Below are 13,117 nucleotides of genomic sequence, written 5' to 3' on the forward strand. Positions count from 1 at the left end.
GCAATCCAAACAGTAAGTTTTTCTTAATCCAATGTCAATGATTGACTGACGGTCATACACATATAATGCACCAACAGTTGGTGCAAATAAAACTCCTAATACTATAAAAATTAACAAAATACTCCCTGCTGTAGGTTAGAGTCTCACTATTGCTCCTCATCTTCTCGGTCCGCCCTTATCTATTCTTCTCTGCCTTTTAAACCTAGACAGTTTTCAGATAGCCCAATAGTTCTTAATACTCTGGCAGCAAAACAAAGGAACTGCTGGTGGACTTCAGGCGTGACCCCACAACTCCCCCAGCTCTGGAGATAAATGGCCAGAAAATAGAGCGCGTTGAGGAGTATAAATATCTTGGCACCACCATCGACCATAAGATCACATTCAAGACCAACACAGATAACATCCACGCTAAGTGCCAACAGCGACTGTTCTTCCTCAGGAAGATGAGGAAGCTTCAGGTGCGACCATCAATCCTGCAGGCTTTCTACAACTCCTTTGTGGAATCGATAATGTCCTTTAACATCACATCATGGTTTGGAGTGATGCGTGCCATCAACCGGAAACCTCTCGACAGGGTCGTTAAGATCAGCGGCAAGATAATTGGGAAGGACCAGGAGCCACTCAGCAGCATCCACAAGAAACGGACAGTTAAAAAGGCCTCTCAAATAGTTGTAGATAACACACACACCCTTCACACCCATTACAAACGAATGGCCTCAGGCCGTCGATACAGAGCTTCATCACTGAACAAAAGGGGCTTAGGTAGCTTCGTGCCAACACTGAACACCTAGGTCTGGTGGAGGCCGGACTGCCCCCCCCCCCCAAGGACTTTGGACTACTTAAAATAGACTCCCCCTTCCACCTGATGGACATATACTATGTACGTGTACTACTATTATTTATATACATACAGAACTGCTCCACATGGTTTTTAATATATCATGCTTTAAGTACTGTAGTTTTAATGTAGTTGGTGTTTTTTTATATAGTGGTCTTTTTATTGTAGTTTTAACAATTTTTTTTATTTTTTTGTATTTTATTTTTTTATAATTTTTTTAAACAAACATAAACAAACATGACAACACACGATAAGATATACACGCATTAGTTAACAGTGCACATCCAATGAAATCACATTTTAGTTAATTGTCTTATATAGGATATACCCTTAATACCTGTTATCTAAAAACCTACACACATATGCTCTAGCTCGTACCCCCCCCTCCCGGATAATCCATCCATTTCCCTCGCTCCTAACCAGACATTACCATTATATGCTAGCTTTTATTTTCTCCACCACTTCTAACCACAATGTCATTTTGGATTCATTGAGACCCAAAATTCTTGCTGTAGATATTTCTTGATAGATCACATCGAGATATGTAATAATCCAGACCTTTCGGCAAATTTTTTCCGGTTGGAACCATCGTGATGCTATCAGCTTTTTAGCCACGGTGATACCCGATAAAACCAATCTCTTTAGCTGTGGATGTACTGCACACTCAAAAACATCATTCAGCAGTAATACAGAGGGGTGTACAGGTATATTCCAAGTTAAGAGATTTGATAATTGCTGGGTCACCTCTTTCCAGAATATCTTAACTGGTGGACAGTCCCAGTACATGTGCATAAATGTCCCCTCGTCCCCATTTGTACATAAGGAGCATTTGGAGTCTTGTATAAGACCAATTTTTTTCAGTCTTATAGGAGTCAAGTATGTCCTGTGAATATAGTTAAGATTGATTTGTTGATGGTCCGGGTTCCTTGACGTGAGTCGAACATTTGCCCAGGCTTCTTGCCAATCAAAATCACTTTCCAGGTCTGGTATCAGGGTTTCCGTTAGAAAAAATTGTTGCCGGCCTCAGTGTCCGGTAGATTTCAATCTACCGGTCAAATGAGAGAAATTCCGGTCAGAGTTTATTGAGCTTAAAAACAATTGATAGGCAAAAGAATGACAACAAAACAAAATAATGACATCATCAAGGCATGTAGATTTATAATATTTTTACTTAAAACTAGGCTACTTTTGCGTATAAAGTCATTATATTCCAAATAAAATAAGTCCCGAGACTCGTGCTGCTGCCGACCTTAAATCAAATAGGTGTCTGTGGGCAGTCGCCCGACATTAATAAACAACAGTCTGTTATAATCACATTTTTATGAGCTAACGAATTCCGTTATATTGGACATTTGTATTAATTATATCAAGCGAAGAACTGAGAAATTTGGCAGAGAGAGACGGCAATATTATCGTGGGTTTGCGTGACGACTCTCTCTCCACCTCCCAATGACTTATTTGCGAGAGTATGTCGATGCAGAGCAGCAGATTCAGCTGTTATTGGCTCTTTTCTGGGGACCGCACAGCAGCGCCCAACATTGAATTGAAAATGGCTGAATTGGAGTACTGCTGGAGTACTGCATTGTGCTGCTGCTGCTCCGGCTCTGCAGCTTCACAAAAGTTCGCACACCCAGCACTAAGCTCTCGCTGACAACGTCGTTGTCATTATTAGAAGCAACGATGAAACAAATGTAATGATTGTTTCGTTCATCGCATAGGCTATTTAATTTTAGCCTATTTTAATACAATTCAAATAATCAAATTGTGCTTAGACTCAGGGAATTATTTTCACCGGACATTAAGACCGGAGAGATTAAATATGTCGGACTTCAACAGATTTTGCCGGTCAAATACCGGTAATTACCGGCTAACGGAAACGCTGTCTGGTATATCCCTCCTCCAGACGGAGTCTAGGTGGAGGGTTTCATATGAGGACGTTAGTAATTGATGATACAAATCTGAAACAAAACCTCTTGATGTCTCTCTTTCATAGAAGCATTTGTGGTATCTGTGGTGTTCAATTGGTTTCTTTAATGGAACACCTTGAGTCTTCAAACATAACAATAACTGTATGTGAAAAAGATGTGTGGACTTGGTGAGATTACATTTTTTCCGTATTTCTTCATAACTACAAAAACCCTGTTTGTTAAAAACATCCCCTAATGAGTGTATGCCTTGCTTTTCCCATATAGGGAATCGTATAGGTCGTTTTCCAATCAAGAGTGCATTGTTATTGAATAAGGGAGTATGATTGTGCCATTTATGTGGGTTAGGATATTTTTTTTGTGTTTCACGACATATCCGGATCGCATGAGTAATTATGGGGCCAAATTTACGTTCGCAATGCTTAATTGATAGTTTAGTGTATGCTATGTCCTTCAGTCTATGTGGGGCTACTATGTTTTCTTCTAATTTTCTCCAGGATACTAATGCTTGGGGATCAAACCATGTTGTCAATGGTCTTAATGTGTACGCCTTAAAATAGTGGAACAAATCTGGAAATGCCATGCCACCGTCTGCTTTATTTCTCTGTGCGGTGGATCTTTTTATACGTGGTGGTTTGTTATTCCAAATAAATTTGTATGTGGAGGAGTGTAATTTTTTCCAGTAACCCTCTGGAGGGGGTAACGGTAGCATTGAGCTGAAGAAGTTGATTCTAGGTAGTACGTCCATCTTAACTATTGTTATATATCGTATAGCATCGCGTCCCGCTCTGAGCCTTACGAGATACTCATATCTCCTGTGATACCTAATGTATCTCCCACGAACAAAAACACATGCACCCCACCTGTATGGGGCCCCGCCCCTTATGGTGGCCACCGCCCATATAACCATGACCCTGGTCATGAAACACCCTTCCTCTATTTTCGTCCCAGCGTGTTGGATGCGTGCACCATACGAGCTAGCGGAATGAAAAGATTAAGGAAGATTAATAATGTTGGAAGCTTACCGGAGGTTGCTGGCCCCTGGCATCTTCGACGCATGTTTTCGGCGACACGACGGGCCTGTGATGTTCCTCGTTTGATGACTGCACATCGAGGTTCAGCTGTACAAGGCTGGCTGTCGGGCCAGCTTGTACTCAGGTAGGCCCTGTGTCTTCAGGCATGGGTATTAGTGTTAGTAATGCTGGTTTGTGTTGTTAACACAACCTTGTTGTGTGTTGGCGCCAGGGGCAAGATGGTTTGGTGAACGTTCTCTGCAGGGAACGGTTTCCAAGCTGTCTTGGGCGTGCTGCTAAAACATCTAAAGCTATGCTAACATGCTATCGCTACTGCCGCATGCTATCACTACTGCTAATTGCTATGCTGTTTTAATGTCTCCGCCGTGAGATGTTGTCACTCTCCCGCCTCTTGCCCGGTTCATCAATGAAGGTCAGTCGGTAGCTGTTGTGGGGTTTTGAGTTCTATTTACCTTTTTCAGGTAAATGGGTTGACAACGGGGTAGGTCGTGGCTAGGTTCTAGCCAGGTATTACCTTGTGTTCCGGCGGGGTTTGTTGAACGGTGTTCCCATCTGGGTTGGCGTCGGGTAGTGGGGCTATGGGTCCAGCCGACATGGTAAACATGTTGCGTGTCTGTGCACAGGCAATTGTTGTCTTGGGTTCCATATTGCCTGGCGTTAGGCTGCAGTAGTATAAGGGCAGGGCCGCTTGGGAGAAATGTGAGGCCCTGTGCGTTTTTAGACGCGAGGGCCCCCATCTCCTGGGGCGGCCCTGTGTAGGGGGCTATTGTTTCATTTTGTCACTCTGCTATGAGAAGGTCTGTCTTGCTACAGCTTTCTCTCCTCTCAAACCATTCATACTGACGGTCAATCGGTATACTGGGGGAGTAGTGCGGGGGGGGGGCTTTGTTTACCTTTTTTGGTAAATGGGCTAAACTAGGGCTGGTGTTCTGTTGTGAATATTTTGAATGAAGACGGGTCTGGTCCATCTCCCCTTAAACTTTGTGTGTATGGGTTTGCTCATTCTACAGTTTTTGTGGTTTAGCTCTTTTATTCATTTAACCTTTTCATGGTCCACACCACAGTGGAGGGTGCTGTTTGCAATCACCACTGGTGCTCCATGTTAACGTCAGTCCTTTGTTTTTGATATATTGAAACAATGCCCCGCCCGGCCGACACCATGGGTCGGCCTGGTGAGTGGCTGGTGGGCTGTTAAGGCTTGTACCGCCACGGTATGGAATTGGCAACGATTAGAACTGTGTTCGAATTGGTGTTTTTTCTATTAAAGAAATGGTGTCTGGTGGAGGGGCCTTGAGGGCCGGCCGACGTCGACACATCGCGCAAGGTTGTTGACGTTATTAGCTTTGACCCAGCCGCAAGCTATAACCGCTCAGGGTTCCCCTCTCCGCAGGGGATTTTGGTCTTCTGCTGGAGCGCGGGCGGTATTGTCCTAGGCCCTACACCACCTCACACCGCGCAGCCAGAAGAAGAGAGAGCACGGCCTCGTCAGCGGCGATGACGGGGCCCTCGACAGGCGGCCATGTTTCCCCCGCCAGTGGTGCCCTGGTTGGAGAATCGACAGGGTATCGCGAGGCCGACAGTCTTGGCGGCCGAGGGATCGGCCATTTTGGGTGATTTCGGTGTTGGTAAACCACTCCGTCGTCATTTTGCCGCGAGCAGCCCGCTCCCCGTTCAATCCTCTCTCTGGTATCCCCAGAAGCGGGGCTCTGAGCGTTCTCCTTTGGCTGCGGGCCGCGAACCTTCATTGAAGCGTATGCGGCCCCATTCTTCGCTTCTCATGGAGACAGGGGCTGACACCCAGTTGATGGCTGAGCCTGGGTCTGTCCGTGAGAATGTTGTGCTGTCAAGCGGCTCCCACACCTTGAACTGTGTTGGTTGAGCCTGGTGTTACGTCTGTCAACTTAAATGTTGTCAGCAGGGGGGCTCGAAACCTTTTGAGGCACACAGTGCGGGCTTCCCCGGCCTCGCCTTCGCCAGGCCAGGTATCATGTTGGTGCTCCCACTCCTGGAATATTGGCAAGTGGTCGCAGCTCACATGGTTTGGGGTGGTAGTGATATCACTGCAGGGCTACGGTGTGTAGGAACCCATGGGGGCCTTACACCTTGCATGTCCGGCTGCAGAACAACTCCTTCAGCATGTTCTGGAGGGGTGTTCAGTGGGGGGGCTTTTTTGATCGGAAGCCCCCCGTATCAGACAGGCCCTTTTCTGTCGGGGTTCCCCCTTGGGTGCGATTGCCTCGTGGGTGGTGTCAGGGTCAGGTGTTCCGACACGGAACGCGCTCCTCGCACGATTCCAGGGTTGTCTTCGCACAGCGGGGGGGACCGGGCCAACTATCTACAGTTCCTGGCGGACCTGCGCCACGTGACGGCGGGTGCGTTGGGAGTGTCGTCACATATGACTACGGCAGTACCATATGTCGAGGTAGATGGAGAGAATGGTGAGGCGGGGACTTGTTTTTACACAACCCCACCCGTTTTCAGGTTTGGTACAGACCCTGTTGTCGGGGTCTCCAGCAGGGACAGCTCTGGTCGACGAGATCCAATCTCTGTGGACGAAGCAAGCCATCGTCGTGGCGTTCTCCTCCCGGTGTTCTCTGCCCGAGAAGTCGGGAGGGAGGGGTGTAAGACCCAGGCTGGACCTGTCCCATGGGAAGGTTCAGCATTTTTTGGATCGTCTCCTACCTGTTGAACACTGTCAGGTGGGGGTCTGGTTCTCCTCCATAGACCTGTAGGATGCGTATGCGCATCCCCGATCTTCCATCCTAGGGCTTACCTACGCTTCCTTTGCAGGGTTAGCGTATGAGTACCAGAGGCTGCCGTTCGGTTTTCTCTGGCTCCCCGCATCTTCACCAAGTGCGTGGAGGCCGCACTGGGGCCTCTGCGTCATCCGGGGTTACGGAGTGTTCTGCCCTGATGACGTTCTGGTCCTTCGCGGTCAAGGTGGATCGTCAGGTCTCGTACCAGGCAGGTCTCTACCAGCCTGGGGTTGCTGTAGACTGGATGTAGAGTATTCCTCTTCCCAGTCAACGGTTGGAGGGCTATGGGCATCCATCTCGGAGCGTGTTGTCAACACACTCGGGAGGTTCCGTCCTAGGACGGTTACGGCGCTGTCTCACGTCGCGTTTTCACCGACGCCTCCCTCGCTGGTGATGCGTCGGGCCAACGCAGTAGGGGGCAGCTGGCAAACCATGCTGCCCGGTCTGCGCTACGTTCAATGTGTTGGTGTTGAAAGCGGTCCTTCTGGTCCACAAATGGTGTTGATCAGGACGGACGATACGACGTCAGTGTCGTGTATCGACAGACAGGGAGGAGTACGCTCCCCCTGTCTGCACCAGGCGGCGGGCGGCTGGCTATGGGCGTCCTCCATCTGCGCGGCCTAAGGGCTCCCCACATCCCCGGCAGGGAGAATGTGGGTGCAGGTGTACTGTCGCGGGGCGGCCCTCATCCTGACAGGTGAGGATTGCGTCTGGACATGGCCAGGCAGGTCTGGGACCGATGCCGTGCCGCCAGGGATTCTTCCCCATACATCTGTTAGGTCAGTTGTTGGGACGGGTACGTTGAGGGGCGCAGGTTCTTGATCCTGATGGTGTTGCCATCTGGAATGCGCATGCTCCCTCCACTGTCGCGCTTACGCGGGCAGATGACGTATGTTCCAAGTGTGGTGTAAGGCGGGGGGCCAGGACTCAGTCTCCTGCCCCCTGGTTGCTGTCCTTAGTTACCTCCAGTCTCTCCTTGATAGACTGTCGGCTTCGACGGTGAGGGTATATGCAGCAGCTATATCCTCCTATCATGAGGGGTTGAGGGGATGTCTTGTTCAGCCACCCTCTTGTGAAGCGTTTCCTGCTTGGCGCTCGACGCGTTAAGCCGGTGCAACGCTCCTTGGCTCCGACTTGGGATCTTCAATTGGTCCTCGGTCGGTTGTCCTTGGCCCCGTTTGAGCCGCTCGAGCGGGCGCCGTTGGGACAGCTGTCCTTCAGGACCGCGTTCCTTCTGGCTGTCACTTCCGCTAAACGCGTAGGTGAGCTCTGTGCTCTCTCGGTACATCCAGAGTGCCTGTCTTTTCGGACCGATTGCGGTGTCACTCTGCGACCTAATCCTGCTTTCGTGCCTGAGAATATCCGGAGTTCCTTCCGCTCCCGGGATATTGTGGTTCAGGCGTTTCGTCCTCCTCCTCACACTGGTGAGTTAGATGCGGGCCTTCACCTGTCATGTCCAGTCCGTGCTTGGGGATTTACCTCAGCCGTACTCAGGATTTCAGGGTTACCGACCAGCTTTTTGTCTGTTACGGTGGGGCTCGTGCTGGTAAGGCACTGTCGGAGCAGCGCCTGTCCCATTGGTTGTGCGAGGGTGTTACCCTCTGCTACACGCTGGCTGGGCAGGATCCCCCTGGGGGCGTCAGGGCGCACTCCACTCGTGGGGTGGCTGCCTCTGCCGCTCTCCTGGGTGGGGCCTCGGTGGAGGCCATCTGTGCTGCAGCTTCATGGTCCTCCCCGGGCTCCTTTGTAAGGTTTTTCCTCATGGACATGACCGGGGGTTCTGTCTCCCAGGCGGTTCTGGGGTCTGTGGCCTTTCCTGCTTCCCGTCCTTTGGTCGGGTAGCAGGAGTGTATGGGTATGGGCCGCAGTGTGTTGAGTCACACGTGGTTCCGCCTGTACGGTGTGTTCAAGGGGTTCTGGCTCCCTCTTGTTCGCATTCAGGTGGAGTTGACTGCGCCCCCCCCTTCGTTAGGAAGGATGGGGTGACAGGGCTCCCCGCACCCCTTGATGTGGGCTTACGGGTCCTCAGGGGGTACATCTGTCGGGTCTCGCGCCCGCTCTTCCCCATTATCTCGTAAGGCTCAGAGCGGGACGCGATGCTATACGATATATAACGATAGGTTATGTAGATAACCTAGTTATATTAGTATAGGCTAAGCGTCCCGCTCTGCGCGCCCTGAGTTCCCTCTTGAGGGATCTTTTCCTGGGACGGGTTTTGGCGAGGAAGGGTGTTTCATGACCAGGGTCATGGTTATATGGGCGGTGGCCACCATAAGGGGCGGGGCCCCATACAGGTGGGGTGCATGTGTTTTTGTTCGTGGGAGATACATTAGGTATCACAGGAGATATGAGTATCTCGTAAGGCTCAGAGCGGGACGCTTAGCCTATACTAATATAACTAGGTTATCTACATAACCTATCGATATCCGTGCCTGTACTGAGTTTTTAAGTTTTGCCCACCTATCAAGGTCGTCTTTGATTTTGTTTTGGATTTTTGTGTAATTGTGCTTCACCGTTTGTCTTATGGTGGGGAATATTTCCACTCTCAAACATCTAAAATGTTTGACCATAGGTATCTCTCCTGGGAGGGTTATATCTTTTTTTGCAGGGGCGTTAAGTGGAAGGAAAGCCGACTTCGGCCAATTTATCTTGAATCCCGATATAAACTAATTTTATGTTGTGTGCCCTTGATTACTATTGGTTCTATGGATTGGGATTGTCTTATATATTGTGCTAAAGGTTCTAATGATAGATCGAATAGTCCGGGACTAAGAGGGCAACCCTGTCTAGCTGAGCGTGATACCGGAAAGATTCCGGAGGTGATTATACCTGTTGTAATCATGGCCGATGGGTCTTTGTATACTACTTTAATCATATCAATGAAACCTTTACCTAACCCCATCTTCTCTAATACTGCCCATAGATACGACCATTCCAGCCTGTCAAAAGCTTTCATTGCATCCAGGGACAGCATCGCCTTAGGTATGGTGTCGTCCTTGTCGGCATCTAGTACGTGCAGTAATCGTCTTATGTTATCAGTAGTGCTGTCAAACGATTAAAATATTTAACTCGATTAATCGCATGATTGTCCATAGTTAACTCGTGATTAATCGCAAATTAATCGCATTTTTTTTTTAATTTTTTTTTTACCTTAAACAGATCTTTTTCAAGTTCCAAGTTTTAATACTCTTATCAACATGCGAGTCAACAAATGCTTGCTTTGTGCAGCCATTTAACACAAAAGGATGACCCTCATGCATTGCAAATTTGCATCAAATTCAAAACAGAGTGATGCACAAAATAACTTAAAAGAAAATAATAATTTAAAACAATGAATAAAGTGTGCATGAAATAATAGGGGAAAGAAAACGTTAGGAACTTGTTACATTCACACACACAAGGGCTGATTAATCACACACCCCCCTCTCTCCCTCACACACACACTCTCCCAGCTCTTTTTCTCTTTTGCCCCTTCCTCATCTCTCTCACCCCCCTCTCTCTATATCTCACACACACACACACACACACACACACACACACACACACACACACACACACACACACACACACACACACACACACACACACACACACACACACACACACACACACTTCAGAAACAAACATAGTATCAATGAGAGCATCAATAATACACCTGAGTGAAGTCTAGTAAAAAAAAAAAAAATTTTTTTTTTTTTAGTTAATCTTGAGTTAAAAAAATTTGTGGCATTAATAGAATCGGGAGTTAACGCGATATATTTGACAGCCTTAGTTATCAGTGATCAGGCGGCCTCTTATGAAGCCAGTTTGGTCCGAATGAACTAAAGATGTCATATGCTTTTGTAATCTGATGGCTAATACCTTAGAGTACAGTTTGATATCGGTTCCGAGGAGGCTTAAGGGTCTGTAACTACCGCACTCGGTGGGGTCTTTGTCTTTTTTGAGGACTGTTATGAGTGCAATATTGTCGTTCTTATGGAAGTTCCCCTCCTTGACTGAGTATAAGATCATATTTAGTAATAAGGGTCCAATTATGTCCCAACAAGAGAGGTACATTTCTGGTGGGATACCGTCTCTTCCAGGAGCCTTACCACTTTGCATTTCGGATATGGCCTTCTTGAGTTCCTCTAGTGTGATCGGTGTTTCTAACTGTTTAGCGTCATCCTCTGAAAGTTTAGGGAGAATAATTTGATTAAGATATGTGTCCATTTTGTTTTGATCGAAGGTCGTTTCTGATTTATATAAGTTGGAGTAGAATTCTTTGAATGTCACGTTTATTTTTTCAGGGTCTGTTTCAAGTACTTGTTGTGCTCTAATGGTAGTTATATCTGCAAATTTTGCATTAATTCTTAATCGCATGGCTAATAGGTGACTAGGTTTAGAACCTTGGGAGTACTGCTGTTGTCTTGTGCTACGTATTTGTATTTCCGATTGTTGTCTGTATATGGCATTGATCTCTTTTTTTAGTACCTTAACTTGATTTTCTAGTCGAGTTGAGTTGTTGTATTGTAAAGAATTAAATAACGTTGAGTAAAGCGTTTCCAGTTCAGCCAGTTTTGTGCATCGATTCTTGCGCATTTTGGAGGAAAAGCTATCAGTGAAATCCTTGATCGTTCCCTTTACCGACATCCATATTATTCTGGGGTCTTGCACCGAGTTTGCATTCTCCCGTAGGAATACTGTAAGAGCTTCTTTGAGTTGTGTAATGAATTCCTTGTTATTAAGCAGCATCGAGTTAAATCGCCATCTTGGGGCTCGGGAAGATAGTATACCAAATGTTCCTTTTAGGAGTAAATAACAGTGATCTGATAATGCATTGGGTATCATTTCCACTTCATAGTTATCAAATAGTCTCGGGATGCAAAGACATAATCTATTCTGGATAATGTGTTATGTCTCGCAGATGGACAAGAGTACTTTCGGGTCGTGGGGTTAAGTGATCGCCATAAGTCATTTACACCTGTAATCTTCGACCAATCCTTTAATGCATTAGATGAATTCTTTTGTTCGCTGGAAAAGGCGAGGTAAGATTTGTCCATCCTTGGATTCCAAATGGCATTAAAATCCGCACCTATTATAAATGAGTAATCGGGAAGGTCTAACATTGCTTTGGTTAGTGTAGTGAAGAAACCCACTTCGTACAAATTTGGGGCGTATACCGCTACCAACGCTATTTTCCTGTTCTTGTGTACAATCTTAGCTATAGTTATCTGACCATCTACATCAGACCATACTCCCTTTAATTCAATATTCAACTTCCGTCTAACGACTATGGCTACACCCCGAGTTCTCGTACCAAAAGAAGAGTGACTAATATTATGATATGTGTTGTCCGCTAACGTATCTATGTCTTTCTCTAGAATGTGCGTTTCGCTTAGCAGACCACCTGTTCTTTTTTCATCAGTGTGAGCACGCTTTTGCGTTTGTGTTGGTTATTTATTCCCCCAGTGTTCCAGATCATTATATTCAAACTAGCCATAATCTGTACTTGTGTAGTTGTTGGTAATGCTTCTGGAGTGCGAGGCAACAATAGATATACATCCAACTAGTGAGGTCCCGTTGCGTATGACTCCCTCCCTTAGGCCACCGGATTACCCAAATTGAGCTTTGTAATCCTACTCTTCCTATGCTAATTGCCATAGGATCTAAAACTTTCATTCTAATTCAATAGAATGTCGCTTTTGGTCTTGCGCCTTCCCATTAATGTACTAACAATAGTGTGAAAAATGAAAAATATACCTTCATTGATATATTCATTTGAACCTTCTACTAACTTATGTAGGAAACATCAGAAAAAAGGAAAAGAGTGGAGATAAATACTAACACATTAAAATGAAAAAAATAACAATGAAAGATAAAAATAAAAAAAGGAGTGAGAACTAAAATAAAACTCATCAGAGAAAAACAGAGAAAATAAAATTGAGTAAAGAGAAAAACAGAGACTTTTAGAGCTACATTGTGCAAATCTCTAAATCAGTGGAGTAATTATTTAAAATATTAGAATAACCTTGTCGTGCTTATACATTTAGATGTGGCTAATGTCTTTTTTTTTAAGCCTTATTAAAGCCTAATTAAACTTCAGTCCTTGGATCCTATGCTTATTCACACCGGATGTTAATGTTAAATTTACAGGCCTTCGTTGAAGGGGTGCATTATATTCTAGAAGGTTGTAGAATACTAGTAAATATGTAAACACTGCTGTTATGTTCCAGAATGATCTTCCTACCCAGGGGGCATGACCTACTAGTATTTTCCGGGATATTCCTTTGTGTCCCTGAGCAGTCGAGAGAGGAGCCCAGAATGTTCCAGAATGTTCATAATGTCAATGTTGGATTATTAATAATAATAATAATGGATTGGATTTATATAGCGCTCTTCATGACACCCCAGTGATCCCAGAGCGCTTACAGAGTCCATTATACGTTCTTACACAGTCATACCGGTGGTGGTAAGAGACCAGAAGACTGTAAATATAATGCCTTACAAACCATATTAAACATCTTGTGCCTTATTGTTGTCAGCGTGCATATCATCTGTTACTTTTGTTGAGCCGTGGTAAAGTCA

Source organism: Notolepis coatsorum, assembly GCF_963971535.1.
Source record: "Notolepis coatsorum genome assembly, chromosome: 20".
In the NCBI taxonomy this organism is placed as follows: Eukaryota; Metazoa; Chordata; class Actinopteri; order Aulopiformes; family Paralepididae; genus Notolepis; species Notolepis coatsorum.